The 16,130-nt window shown below is 38.1% G+C and overlaps 1 pseudogene across 1 annotated transcript; it reads left to right on the forward strand.

Annotated features, from left to right (window-relative positions):
* Positions 1 to 30: 30 nt before the first annotated feature.
* Positions 31 to 13,337, forward strand: LOC309614170 (serine/threonine-protein phosphatase PP1-gamma catalytic subunit pseudogene; annotated as a pseudogene). Its single transcript has one exon. The product of its transcript is annotated as a serine/threonine-protein phosphatase PP1-gamma catalytic subunit pseudogene (transcript).
* Positions 13,338 to 16,130: the final 2,793 nt, after the last annotated feature.

The raw sequence follows: 16,130 nt of genomic DNA on the forward strand, positions 1-16,130 counted from the left end.
TCATTTATTTGTTCATTCCTTCAACCAACATTTTTATTATTTTTTTAATAGATCTTTATTGGAGTAGAATTGCTTCACAATACTGTGTTAGTTTCTGTTGTACAACAAAGTGAATCAGCCATATGCATACATATATCCCCATATCCCCTCCCTCTTGAGCCTCCCTCTCACCCTCCCTATCCCACCCCTCTAGGTCTTTGCAAAGCACCAAGCTGATCTCCCTGTGCTATGCTGCTGCTTCCCACTAGCTATCTATTTTACATTTGGTAGTGTATATATGTCGATGCTACTCTCACTTCACCCCAGCTTCCCCCTCTCCCGCTGTGTCCTCAAGTCCATTCTCTATGTCTACGTTTTTATTCCTGCCCTGCAGGTTCATCAGTGAGATGAACATTTTTTTTTTTTTTTTAGATTCCATATATATGTGTTAGCATATGGTATTTGTTTTTCTCTTTTTGACTTCACTCTGTCTGACAGACTCTAGGTCCATCCACCTCACTACAAATAACTCAATTTCATTTCTTTCTATGGCTGAGTAATATTCCATGTATATATGTGCCACATCTTCTTTATCCATTCATCTGCTGATGGACATTTACAACCAACATTTTTAAAGTGCTTACTCAGTATTAAGAATTGTACTGAGACTGGTTCAAGATGGTGGAGTAGAAGGACGTGCGCTCACTCCCTCTTGCGAGAGCACCGGAATCACAACTAACTGCTGAACAATCACGGGCAGGAAGACAGCGGAACTCACCAAAAAAGATACCCCACATCCAAAGACAAAGGAGAAGCCGCAATAAGACGGTATCAAGAGCTGCACTGGGGTCTAAAGATTCTTGCCAACCGCTCCTGTTCCTTTTCCCATTACCCTTCAGAAGCATTGACCCCCAGTAACTGTCTTGCACTTCTAATTCCCTCTTGGTGTCTGCTTCTTGGAGGACCTGAACAGACATAGCCTATAAATAACAGAAGACTAGTATCTAGAATGTATATGTAAAAACAAACAAACTACAGATTGATGAGATAAAAACAAATAACTCAATAGAAAATTAGGCAAAAGATACAAACAGGCAATCCACAGAAGAAATCTAAAAAGCCAATGAATACAGGAAAAGATGCCTGATCTCATAGAGAAAGCCAGGGAATCGCAACGAAAACCCAAAGCAGCCGAAAAAACAAATAAATAAATAAATATATTAAAAAAAAAAAAGATGAGAAAGTACTTACCCATCTTTAGAGACTTTCCCACACGTGCATAAGGAGACACACAGAAGAATACATTGCAGAATTACTTGAAAGAGGAAAAGAACCTAGAACAATCTAAATGTCCAGCAAGAGAAAAATGGATGAATACACTGTGAAACAGATACGCTACGGAATATCATGCTGCTGTGAAAACAAATAAGCCACAGCAAAAATTTCCACGTGGAATGGAAGTGAAAAACTGACTTTTGGCTGTGAAAAGTCCTAATAACATATACTTTATTTATCTTGAAAAGTTACAAAAAAAGAGAGAGAAGTTAAAAAAAAAGAAAAGAGAGAGACTTGTTTATCCTCTAGTCTACAGGAAGTAAGTTGACAAGTACTTTTGATGTGATTTGTCTTGGCCACACTAGCTGCTGATGGAGACTAATTATGATTTTGTAAATCTTTCATCTATTAAAAACAGACAGAAAAGTGTAAAAAAAAAAAGAATTATACTAAGTTTCAGGGATTAAATGGATATAAAAAGATTTCAATATTTAATTCTATCTGTATGGGGACCAGATTAAGTGACACATGAACCTAGGTCTTGAAAAATATCTTAAGGCCCTTTCTGAGGTTCTGGAACCTAAAATATTGCTGTCACCAAAAGAAGAAATTGAAACTCTTTATAATGATTCCCAAGCAGTATCAATTCTAAAATAACTTAGCTGGCTAATAATAAATCAGCACAACTGGTTTTGCCATTTTTCACAGAATGTTTATTGAGCATCTGTTATTACCACTAGAAAGAGTTCACATTTATTGAATGCTTACCATGTGTCAGGCGCTACTTTATTTCTTGCTGTGCAAAAATTATTTATTTTTGTGTGTCAGTATTTATTACCATGTGGTAAGCAGTGTATTTAAAGCTACCAGGATGAAACAAATTAGTAAGACATGGCCCTGACTTCTATGAATGTTATAGACTAGTGACAGACATATAAACAACTGATATCAATATTATTAATAATATCAACCATAATAAAATAAATATGAATTATGGAAGCTCAGGAGTGAGTCATTCTTAATCGATTTTAGATGTGGTTTCATTGAAAACAGCTTTGAAAAATCTCAGTGAGCAGAGAAGACTAGGGATTGGGGTGGATGAGGGATTGGAGAGATTTGGGTTGGGGGTGAGGAGTAGGGTTAGGGGAGGGAGGTCGGCATATCAGGCTGAAGGTTCTGGGTGAACAAAGGCACCAAGAGAGCTGTGTGTGTGAATGGTAAGGGCTGCAGTGGCTCTAAATATAGGGTGCTAACACATATACATGGTAGAGCTGAGGACAGAAAGTAGGTTGGAGGTGAGTCCTGGAAGGCCTTGAAAGCCTCTCATGTCCCTAGAAGTTCATATTTTATTTTATAGACACTCAGGCATTTAGTAGGCATCAACTATTTTTTAGTAGGAGAAAGACACTATCAGATCTATATTTTAGCAATATTCCTCTGGCAGTGGTATAAAGAAAAAATAACAGATGAAGAACAAAATGGAGATGCAAGAAATTGGTAAGTCAACGTTTAGGAGACACTGCACATACTCTATTTCGTCTCAAAGAAAGAATACTTAATGGAAGAATGACTCCTGAACTTTTTTGAAGCTTGGGTATGGATTTGGCAGATTGGGAGATGTAAAATGGTATTCAGATACAAAGAACAGTATACTGAAATGTGTAGCATGAGAGACCACATTCGATAATCTGCAAGTAGTTTTTGTTGAGCTTTGTAAAGACCAAAGACAAGCTTGAGAGATGTCTGACTTCCAACTAGGCAAATTTACACATTTCTATTATTTTTATTTTTATTTTTTTTGTCTTTCTGCATAAAGAACATCCCTTAGAACTTCCTTTTGTATGGATATGTGGGCAACAAATTTATTTCATTCCTGTATGTATTTGGGTTTATTTCTAGATTTTCTATTCTGGTACATCAATATGTATATCTATCCTTGACCAGTATCACACATTTATAATGTTTTAATATCTAGTCAGGTTAGTCTTCCCCTTATTACTCTCTTTTTTTAGATTTTTTCCTGAAGATTCTTGCTTTTTATTTTTTCCATGTGATCTATTGAATTAGCTTGTCAAGTTGTCTAAAATTCTGCTGGTATTTTTATTTGGATGACATTAAATTTATATCTTTAATTAGGGAAAATTGACCTCTTTATACTATTGAACCTTCCTATCTAAGAATAAGAGGTGCCTTTATATTTTGTCAAGTATTCTTTTGTGCCCTTCTTATAGATATTGCCCATTTCTTGCTAACCTCTTCTCTAGGGAGTTTATCTTTTATTATTTTTGCAGTTTAAATGGGGTCTTTTCCAATATAATTTCTAATTGGATGTATATTTGAAAGCTATTGATTTCTATTATATTAGTTTTTGTACTCAGCTACCTTACTTTGAATTCTCTTTTGGTTTATACATTTTTCAGTTGATTCTTTTGATTTTTTTTTTTTTTGAGTATGTAAGCATATCATCCACAGAGGTAAATTTTACCTTTTTCTTTCTCATTTTTACCTCTAATTTCTTTCTTGTCTGTTTGCATTAGGTAGTATCTCCAAAATGATGCTAAGTGATAGAATTGATAGGTCTTGACTTAGAAATATGATTATTTTTATAGATGCATGAAATTCCCTTATAAAAATGTATATAATTTATTTACTTAAACTCCAATAAATGAATATCTATATTATTTCCAGTGTTCTCAGTTACAAATTATTCTGTAATTAATGATTGATATTTTGACACAAAGAAGTTTTAAAATTATTGTAAATCAAATCTGTTATTACATATTTTTTATTTCTTTCATAATAACAATATTAGGTAACATTTATTGAGCTTAACTATGCAGCCCATACTGTGTTAAATGCTTTACGTATCCTTATTATTGCCATTCTACAGATATCAAATAGCTCCCCCAAGGTAACCTAGCTAGTAAGAGGCTGAGCCAGGAAGCAGACCACGTCTTTTTTGTTTTTCTCTCTTTTTATATATTTTATTATTTATTTTTATTTTTAACTTGGTTATAGAATATTTTAAACATATATATGAAAGGAGAAAGAGAGTAGTAAAGTGAAGCGCCACATACCCATCATCTAGTGTTAACAATTATCAACATTTTCCAGTCTTGTTTCATCTATCCCTCCTCATTTTTTTTCAGTATTTTAAAGCAAATCCCGGATATTACTTTACTCATATAATGAGGGATTATGTGTAATCCTTCATTATACATCTCTGAGTGAGAAATTTTTTAATATAACCACCATGCCATTAGCACATCCAACAAAATTAATAATTATTTCTTAATATCATTTAATATTTAGTCCATTTAAAAGCCTCTCCTATTGTTTAAGGTGTCTTTTTACTGTTCGTTTACTCAAATTAGTATCCAAACAGTTTTACACATCGCATTTAGTTGTTAAGTCTACTGTATTCTTTGACAGTCACCTCCTCACCCTACACTCCCCCAAAACACACATACTTTTTTTTCCCTTGTAATTGATTTCATGGAGAAGCCAGGTTATTTGTCCAGTAGACTGTCTCATGCTCTGGATTTGGCCGATTGCTTGCTCTTTCTGAATCCAAGGTCCTAGTGCTCTTAGCTACCACAATATACTCTATTTCTCATTATCCTTCATAGATGTTGTGAGGAGTAAATGAAAACTTACAAGTGACAGCCCAGTAACTTTTTAAAATTTAATTTAATTTATTTATTTTTGGCTGCTTTGGGTCTTCCTTGCTGCGCGTGGGCTTTCTCTAGTTGTGGTGTGCGGGCTTCTCATTGCGGTGGCTTCTCTTGTTGCAGAGCATGGGCTCTAGGCACACGGGCTTCAGTAGTTGTGGCATGCAGGCTCAAGTAGTTGTGGCTTGCAGGCTCTAGAGCGCAGGCTCAGTAGTTGTGGCATACGGGCTTAGTTGCTCTGTGGCACGTGGAATCTTCCTGGACCAGGGATTGAACCCGTGTCCCCTGCACTGGCAGGCGGATTCTTAAGCACTGCACCACCAGGGAAGACCAGCCCATTAACTTGTAGTGGCACAGGTATTATAATACTCCTGGCCAATTTTATTTTTTTACAGTACATATCCTTTTTTGCTGAACCTTCAGGCTCTAATGCCCTTGAAAAGCCTTTATGAGTCAATGACAGCCTTCATAATACTTACAAACTAAGTTTGTCCACAGACTTCAGGAATCTAATTCTTCACCTCTGGACATTTATAGCCTAAGGTCTGCTTTCCTGTGTCGACTTAAAGAAAAACACACAAGGTAAAAGTTGTGAGTTAAGTTTTATTCAGGGAACTTACTGAGGACCATAGCCTGGGAAATAGCCTCTCAGTAGCTCTGAGGGGACTGCTCCAAAGAGAAAGGGGGAGGAGCCAATATGTATATGATTTTTTTTGGCTGGAAAATACATGTAGTCAAGCATACATCTTGGTAAAAGATTACTGCAAATCACAAAGAACAGATATCTCAAGTTAATTATTTTAGTGCTTTTCTATACATGGAAGATGCAAGAATCTGGGGACATTGAAATTCTTGCTTAGCTATGCATCTTAACTATCTGTTAAGCACAGAATGTTTCATCCTATTTTTCCCATCCTGAATTCCCCTCAGGGAGCACTGTTGGTGGGAGGGCCACTGCACTGGGTTACCATTTAACCCTTTGTGTAATGGGATAATGAGCGACACTCTTTGTTCTTTTTGTTTACACCTGAGACTCTACATGTGGATTTAACAGAGCAAAGATGCTATGCTTTTGTAGATAACAGAAAATTCTAAGGAATTAACTGAAAAATTATTAGAACTAATAAATGAGCTCAGCAAAGTTGCAGGGTACAAGATCACTATACAAAAATCAATTTGATCTCTATACAGTAGCAGAACAAACTGAAAATGAAATTAAGGCAATTCCATTTACTATAGCATCAAAAAGAATAAAATACTTAGGAACAAATTTGAAGAAGTGCAACAAACTTCAGTTATAAAATAAATAAGTCATGGGTGATCTCAGAGAGGCAGCAGTGAGTGGTGGCTCAAAGCGAGATCTTAATTCCCTGCCCAGGAATTGAACCTGGGTAGCCTGGATGAAAACCGGGAATCCTAGCCACCAGACCAGCAAGGGCTAGAGGCTAGAAGCTATTTTTCTCTGGCTCTTGCCCCCAGTGAAAAATGCATTTCTCATGGAGGTAAAAAAACTGTAAAAACAGGTACAAAGTTTATTATTAGAGACATAGCACAACAACAAGTGGGAAAGCACACAGAGAAACAGTTTGTTTAGTTAAGATAGAAGCAAGGCAGAGATGCCCACCCGGAGAGAAAGGGTGTGGGCATCCTCCCTGATCAGGAGGAGCGCAGTAAAGAGGCTATTAAGTCATTTATATAGGGCAGTTCTTCGGGGTCTTTGTCTTCCTTCTGGCCGATCGTCTTGTTTTTGTCCCCCCTGGCTAATTTGTTTCAGGACCCTCCCCCTAGGTGCGCATATACCTCTCAGCCTAGATGGATCTCGATGAAAAGGCATCTGGGAGAAGCAAGACTCATTATGGCCTGGCGTTGTCCCCGGACTTTTGACCCCCCCAAGGAGCCTTTCTGCGCATGTATAGTGTCTCCCTTGCCCCAAGGAGAGGGGGGAAGCTGAGACTCTTGATCCTTTACTCAATCGAGGTTTTGCCCCTCTTTGTTAGTGCCATGACTGTTATCTTAAGGTGTCCACAAGAGACAAAGCCTGGCTATCTACCCTGTTTCTGTTGTTACTTCCATTTTGGAGGGCAAACAGGAGGCTGATTGTAAATGCCTAACCTGGAGCCCACCTACCTCCTGTCTCAGGAAATGCAAACAGGAGGCTAATAGTAAGTGTCCGACCTGAAGCTCGTCTTTTTATCGCCGCAAGAAATGTAAATAGGAGGCCAGTTGTAAATGTCTAACCTGGAGCCCATCTATCTCCTGCCTCATGGGGATGTAATGTACAGCATGACAGCTATAGTTAATAATACCGTATTGCATATTTGGAAGTTGCTAAGAAAGTAGGTCTTAAAAGTTTTCATCACTAGAAAAAAAATTCTGTAACTGTATATGGTGATGGATGTTAACTAGATTTATTGTGGTGATAATTTTGCAATCCATACAGATGCTGAATCATTACGTTGTACACCTGAAACTAATATAATGTTGTTTGTCAATTATACCTCAATAAAAAAAAAAAGAAAGAAAAAAAAGTGCAAAACTTATACTCTGAAAACTACAAAACACTGTTGGAAAGAAATTCAGAAGACCTAAATAAATGGAAAGACATTGCATGTTCATGGACTACAAGATAATATTAAGATGTCAATACTCCCCCAAATTGATCTATAGGTTCAAAACAATCCCTATCAAAATCCTAGCTGGCTTCGCTCTCGTGGTTCCTCTGGGGAAATAAGGATGAAGCAGGGAGCGGGGCGATTGCGCAGGGGGCGGATCCAGCCGTGGCTTCTGCCACCGCCGCCACCACCATCTCCGTGCTCGTGGCGTGGGAAAGGAGGTGTGAATCCGGGGCGCGAGCCGGCGGCGGCGCCGCTGCTGCAGGGTCGGCGAAGGGAAGGCGATGGCGGATACAGATACACTCAACATCGACTGCATCATCCAACGGCCGCTGAAAGTGAGAGGGTCCAAGCCTGGTAAGAATATGTAGCTACAGGAGAATGAAATCAGAGGACTGTGCTTAAAGTCTGGGGAGATCTTTCTCAGTCAGCCTATCCTACTAGAACTTGAAGCACCGCTCAAAATATGTGGTGATATCCATGGGCAATACTATGAGTTGCTTCGCCTTTTTAAGTATGGTGGTTTCCCGCCAGAAAGCAATTACCTGTTTCTTGGGGACTATGTGGGCAGGGGAAAGTCTCATTGGAGACTATCTGCCTCTTACTGGCTTACAAAATCAAATATTCCGAGAATTTTTTTCTTCTTAGAGGAAACCATGAATGTGCCAGCATCAATAGAATTTATGGATTTTATGATGAATGTAAAAGAAGATATAACATTAAACTATGGAAAACTTTCACAGACTGCTTTAACTGTTTACGGATAGCAGCCTTGGTGCATGAGAAAATATTCTGCTGTCATGGAGGTTTATCACCAGATCTTCAGTCTATGGAGCATATTCGGAGAATTATTCGACCAACTGATGTACCAGATCAAGGTCTTCCTTGTGATCTTTTGTGGTCTGATGCCAATAAAGGTGCCTTAGGCTGGGGTGAAAATGACAGAGGAGTGTTCACATTTGGTGCAGAAGTGGTTGCAAAATTTCTCCATAAGCATGATTTAGATCTTATATGTAGAGCACATTCGGTGGTTAAAGATGGATATGAATTTTTTGCAAAGAGGCAGTTGGTCACTCTGTTTTCTGCACCCGATTATTGTGGAGAGTTTGACGATGCAGGTGCCATGATGAGTGTGGTTGAAACACTAATGTGTTCTTTTCAGATTTTAAAGCCTGCAGAGAAAAAGAAGCCGGATGCCACGAGACCCGTAACACCTCTGAGAGGTATGATCACAAAGCAAGCAAAGAAATAGATGTCATTTTGACACTCTCTGTTGGGACTTATAACATATAGTATATAACCTTCATTTTTAAAACTGTAATGTGTGTTGGTCAGCTTGTTCAAATAGTGTTTGTGGCCCCGCCCTCTTCCATTTTTGGCTTAATAAATGGTATTTGCTGGTTATAACAGCAAATGACTCTCCACTCCCAAGGAAAAATGTTTTGTTTTGTTTAGTTCTCTGTTCCTTTTGCAAACAACTTTAATGAAGGTGTTAAAGCTGTACACCCCAGGACAGTTTATCCTGTCTAAGGGGTGAGTGTACAACTGATCTTTTTTTAATTCAGTACAGCCCATGAATAATGTAAATGTTCATTTTCTTTAGGATATAAAGAGGGCCCTAGGGTGCCCAATCTGTACCTGTTATTGTCATAAAATGCATACTATTGGATAAAAAAAAAATCCTAGCTGGCTTCTTTGTAGGAATTGACATGCTGACCCTAAAATTCATATGAATATTAAAGAGATCCAGAATAGCCAAAACAATCTTGAAAAAGAATAGAGTTGAAAGAATAAAGTTCTTGAAAAAGAATATACTTCCCAATTTCAAAACTTACTACAAACCAACATAGTAACCAAGACCGTGTATTACTGGCCTAAGGATAGATTTATAGATCAATGGAATAGAATTAAGAATACAGAAATAAACTTTTATTTATGTTCAGTTGAGTTTCGACAAGGGTGCCAAGACAATATGACAGGGAAAGGAATAGTCTTTTCAACAAATGGTGCTGGGACAACTGGATGACAACATGTAAAAGAATGAATTTGGAATGGTACCTCACACCATATATAAAAATTAATTCAAAATGGTTTAAGAAAACTAAATATAAGAGCTAAAACTATAAAACTCTTAGGAAAAAACATAGGGTCTTCCTGACCTTGTCTTAGACATGACACCACCAGTACAAGCAACAACAAAATAAATTGGACTTCATCAAAATTTAGAACTTTTGTGCATTAAAGTGTCTCAAGTGAGACACTTAAAGTGACTCAAGAGAGTCAAAAGACAACCCACAAAATAAGAGAAAATGTCTGCAAATCATATATCTGATTTTAAAAGTAATATCCAGAATATATAAAGAGCTACAACTCAAAAAACCCAATGCAAAAATGGGCAAAGGATTTGAACAGACTTTTTTCCAAAGATGGACAAAGATAGTCAATAAGCACGTGAAAATATGCTCATCGCTAGCCTTTAGAGAAATGCAAATCATAACCACGATGAGATTATCACTTCACACCCATTATGGTGGCTATTACAAAAAAAGCAAAAAATAGCAAGTGTGGGAAGGATGTGGAAAAATTGGAACTCTGGTACATTGCTGGTGGGAACATAAAGTGGTGCAACTGTTGTGGTTTTGAAGGTTCCCCGAAAAGTTAAACATAGAATTACCTTTTTTTTTTTTTGCCATGCTGCTGGGCTTGTGGGATCCAATTCTCCAACCAGGGACTGAACCCCGGCCTTTGGCAGGAGAGCATGGAGTCCTAACCATTGGACCGCCAGGGAATTCCCTATCAAATTACAATATTGATCTAGCAATTTCACTCCTAGATACACATCCAAAAGAATTGAAAACATAGACTCAGACAGATACTTGTACACCAATGTTCTTAGCAGCATAATTCACAATAGCCAAAAGGTAGAAACAATCAAAGTGTTCATCAACAGATGAATGGATTAACAAAATGTGGTATATACACACAATGGAATATTATTCAGCCTTAAAAAGGAATGAAGTGTTGATACCTACTACAACATGGAAGAACAGTGCAAACATAAGTGAAATAAGCCAAACGCAAAAGGACAAATGATTACACTTACATGAGACATTTAAAATAGACTAATTCATAGAGACAGAAAGTAGAATAGATTAGAGGTATTACCAGGGGCTGGGTGGGGGCAAAATGGGGAGTTATTTCTCAAATTTTCTGTTTGGAATGATGAACAATTTCTAAATGAGGGAGGTTATGAGTATGTGGGGGTGAGGAGTATATTGGAACTCTTTGTAGTTTCAGCTCAATTTTGCTGTGAACCTAGAACTATTCTAAAAAATAAAGTCTATTTTTTTTTTAAAAAAAGTTCTGGAAATAGACTGTGGCAATAATTATACAATATTGTGAATGTACTTAATGCCACTTAATTGTATACTTAAAAATAGCTAAAATGGTAAATTTTATGTTATGTATTTTTTACTACAATAAAAAAAAGAACCAAAGAGAGAAGTTCTAGTAACTAGTTAAAGCTTTATTATCTAGCCATGTGATTTTGAATTAAACATTGCTCCATGTTTAATAACAACTGTTTTGTTGTTATTCCTGTCTTCTCTGCTTCTCTTACAATCCATATTAGAAAATTCTGTCCCTCTGTCTTCAAAATATAATATGAATCTGGCCATGTCTTTACCTCCACCACAACACACACCCTCCACCCCCATCACTTCTCCCCTGGATTCTGTGGTAGGACTCCTAACTTCCCTACTTCCACGCTACACTCCCTCTACTGTAGGCACACTGTAGTCTATTCTCTGGACAGCAAGCAGGTCATATCACTCCCCTGTGCAAAGCCCTTCCATCATACATTCATTTATTTAACATGCTAGACTGTTCTGGGACAGTGACAAAAATCCATGACCTCATGGAGCTTATACTTTAGTGAATTTAGAATATAATACAAAATTCTTAAGTGACCTACAAGTATGATCTGGTTCCAGCTTACCTCTCTGACTTCATTTTAGCCCATGGCCCTGTGGAGAGCATTTCTCTAAACAAGATTAGAATTCTGTTGGAAAGGAAGTAAGGGGTGAATGGTTGTTAAAAACTGTTCATACCTACATTAAAAAGTGCTTACCAAAGTCCCCTCCCCAGTGAGACAACCCAGGGCCTTATCTGGTTCCTGTGTTCAGCTCCAAGACCAGAATTTTTGGCTAATATATATAGTCTTCCTCGTCAAGTTGGGATATGGCCCCTTGAGGCCTGGCAACCTAAAACTTAAGTTATCTATATCTAAGCTATCTTAAAAATGATGGAGAAGAAGAAATAGTATAATTACAGTGAAAGTCTAATTCTGGAAAAGGGAGAATGGATGAAAAAATAGTACACAGTTATCATTGATCCATAGCATACATTATACCAACTAGGCAGGAATACGGAAGACTCCCTCCCTGGGGGTGGAGTGAGTTTCTTGGCCAGCCAATTGGGAACCTCCAAATTTGTTCTCTGTGGGAATCTTCCTTATTGCCACCATGGCCCCTGTTTTTTCCTGCTAGATAGATGGTCTTGCTTGTCCTTATTCTCCATGGCTATGCCAGAGGTGGGCATGGGGCAAATGCCTTTTCTGGAGATGGACTACTCAACTTTAGCTGTGGTACAAGTTGGGAGCCTAGAAAGGCAATAGACTGCTAGGCTTAGGGATTCTTTGGCACTACAGTTTCTATGACAGCTCAGTAGCCTTTGGTTCAGTTCCTTCTGCTAGTTCCCACAGCCAAAGATTTTTTTCCTAGTCTCTGTAGCCAGAAGGATACAAAGCCCTGATGGGCTAACCTTGGGACCTACACGTACCACTGGAGCTAGGGAAGAATGTTGCTTCTCTCTTAATCCCATGAGTGTGTGTGGGGGGGAGTTCCCCATTTTAAAATCAGGATGTTATTGCCACAAGAAGGGGAAATGGAGGCTAGGTGGCAAATAATGTACACTTAAAGACATGCTTTAGCTCAAGTGTTCTCCACCTCTATAGAGAAGACTGATGTTCACATTTGTGACACATTTCCATGGGTACACTCACAAAATAATGTCAGTCTCTGGTAGCTATCTATAAACCCCCCTTTCTTCTCCCAGAAAGCATATTGGAATGTACCTATATCAGAGTGATGTTATTACAGAGATAACCTTAATCTCCTCTAATTTTTAAATGTATCATTTGCAAATTTTGGCACTTTATTATTACTAACAAATTTCTTGTGACTTACCTTGTGTCACCTTGTTGTGACACAAGTGTGTCACAATTGTTATACATTTGTTGGGGGAAGGGTCTTATCTGTGGCACCCCAGTACTCCTGAGTTATGTCTTGTTTTGATCTCTTAGTAAAATTAACCTTCCTTCTTTGAGCACATGGTGCCACATGACAGAGAGAGGCACCCAGGATAATGGGGGATGTCTACTGGGATCAAATATTTCCAGAATAATGCACCAAGCAGATAATCTATACAGAAAGTATTAGAAATACTGTATGTTTTCAGTTAAAACATTCCTATCTTTCCCAATGTTTCAAGAATCCTATTTTCTTTCTTCAGAAAATGTAAACTAGATAATTAATTAATTTTCTAGTCTCCTATACTCTATTAAGGGTGTTCTTCACCTCACCTTTGTGTACTTCTTGGGCAAAAGGGTCAGTAACAAGCGACCTATCTTAACTATAGAAATAATGTACGTTATTAAATTCCCAGCACAAAGTTAGTCACTTGGGTAAATTAACAGAGAGTAAAACTAGCATCAGTATCATCCTGAAATTCAGAGTCCTTTTCTTTAAGATCAAGTAAGATTGTTCCTCAAAGAAACTTGAAACAGCTAACTTTCAGGGTGCATAAGCCTGAGAGATGGTGACTTTAAAACCTGGAGAAGGGGGATTTCCCTGGTGGCACAGTGGTTAAGAATCTGCCTGCCAATGCAAGGGACACGGGTTCAAGCCCTGGCCCAGGAAGATCCTACATGCCGCAGAGTAACTAAGCCCGTGAGCCACAACTACTGAGCTCGCATGCCACAACTACTGAAGCCTGCACGCCTAGAGCCCATGCTCCCAACAAGAGAAGCCACCACAATGAGAAGCCTGCACACCGCAACAAAGAGTAGACCCTGCTCACCGTAACCAGAGAAAGCCCGTGTACAGCAACAAAGACCCAATGCAGCCAAAAATAATAATAAATAATAAAATAAATTAATTTAAAAAAACCTGGAGAAGGCACTAGGCTTCCTTATTTGGCTTTCATTTTCCTTTTCGACATCATTCAGGAAATGTTTCCTCATCTGTGATGGAAGGGAGGCAGCATTCTAGAGAAGATTAAGTACTGTACTATTGCAGATTTCCTCTTTTAAAAAAAATCTCTAGTTAAATTTGCAACAGCAAGTTTGCCCCATTTCAAAGGAAACTAATGTGCAAAAATCCAATTTACAGGTTTAAAATGTTGCAGAATGAGTTTTAATTTTATGAAAGGCACTAAGTGTACCTGAGGATAGACTATATAATGATGTGTTCCCCTAATGTTTTTAAATACTGTAGTATGATTGTTTACAGACTTTTATATACGAAGAGGAGAGCAAAAGAAGCAGAGAAACCTAAGGTTAAAGCCTTAGAAGCCATGGCCGAATGGGTGATGAATCAGAAGTGAAGATAAAACATGTAGAAGATTATAATTAGAAAATTAATCCAATAAATATTTATTTGTTTTTGCCTAAACATGTATTAAACAGAACAATACAAAGATAAGTAAGACAGGATCCTTTATTCTCAAGTCAGCTGGTGAGATGAAACCATCTTATGTGATACAAATAGAGAATAAGTTCAAAACTGCATGGTACAATTTGTTTCTTAAAAGTATATAGAATATATGTGTATGTATAACTGAATCACTTTGCTGTACACCTGAAACTAACACAACACTGTAAATCAAATATACTCTAATATAAAATAAAAATTAAATTTAAAAAAGTATATAGAAATGGAAGATGGTGAGGTAGTCAGAGAAGACTGGGAAAGGCGATACTTGAAGTAGAACTTGCAAGGTAGAGAGGCCAAGGAACAGAGAGAGTCATTTCAGAAAGACACGAATGACCGTGCAATGTGGGGGCCCAAGAAACCAGTTTGACTACAACAGAGGGTGAAAGTTTATAAAAATCTACTCTATATTGAATAAAGTGCCTAAGGATGGGCCAGATTATGGGGAAATGCAACAGGCAACAGAAAGCATTTGTAGAAAATAGCTTGATAAAATGTGGTGTTTTTTATTTTATTTATTTATTTTTGGCTGCGTTGGGTCTTCATTGCTGCGCAGGCTTTCTCTAGTTGCTGCGAGCGGGGTCTACTCTTTGTTGCGGTGCACAGGCTTCTCATTGCATGGCTTCTCTTTGTTGCAGAGCACGGGCTATAGGCGCGTGGGCTTCACTAGTTGTGGCACATGGGCTCAGCAGTTGTGGCTCGCAGGCTCTAGAGCACAGGCTCAGTAGTTGTGGTGCACAGGCTTAGTTGCTCTGAGGCATGTGGGATCTTCCCGGACCAGGGCTTGAACCTGTGTCCCCTGAATTGGCAGGCGGATTCTTAACCACTGCGCCACCAGTGAAGTCCCTAAAAATGTGTTTTAAGAGAACAATTTGGCAGTGATGTACAGGATGAGATTGCAAGGTAGATTGGATTGAAGGCTGTTGAAATAATTTAAATCTTGTCAGTAAATATTTATTGAGCGCCTACTAACTATATCATTGCATTCTATACTGTGGAGGATACAAAGAAGAGTAAGATATACATAACTCCTGTACTTAAGGGGCCAACAGGTAGATTTGTATGACAAAGACATAAATTAGGTAGAGAATTCAGAGGATGATTTTTCTGGTCTCAGAATCTTTGAGTTTGCCATAAGAGAGCCTCAAAGTACTGTAGAGGCTCAAAAAGAGACATTAAGCTGGGGATAAAGAAAGGTTTTTTTGAAAGAGGTATCTTTTGAGATGGGCCATGAAGAAGGAACAGGATTTCAAGAGACAGCGATGAGGGAAGGAAATTCCAGACAGTGGGAAGCAAAATCATTCTGTTGCGAAAGTACTACTTTAAAACTGGGTTCAATCCCAGGTCAGCAACCAGTTCTGTCCTCTTGAACAAACTATACAGCCTCTCAGAACTTTAATTTCCCCTCTGTAAAATGAGGATAATAATTGTCCTACCTCACAGTGTTGTAAAGATTAAATAATAATATATAAAGAGTATAACACGCTCGCTGGCATATAATTGGTGCATCCAACAAATGTTAGCTAAGACTGTTATAATAATAAAGTGAGTAAAAAGTGCAGAGGATAATAAGCATAAATGTCTTGGAAACATGAAGAAAACTACCTACTTTGAGTGTAAGATTTATGTGAGGATAGTTGTCTTGGTCTGTTCGGACTGCTATAACAAAATACCATAAACTGGGTGGCTTATAAATGACAGAAATTTATTTCTCACAGTTGTGGAGGCTGGGAAGTCTAAGATCAAGACACTGGCAGATTCAGTGTCTGCTGAGGCCCCCTTCCTGGTTCACAGATGCCTGTCTTTTCGCTGTGTCCTCACAT

The sequence above is a fragment of the Balaenoptera borealis genome (assembly GCF_965194805.1).
Source record: "Balaenoptera borealis genome assembly, chromosome: 1".
Lineage (NCBI taxonomy): Eukaryota > Metazoa > Chordata > Mammalia > Artiodactyla > Balaenopteridae > Balaenoptera > Balaenoptera borealis.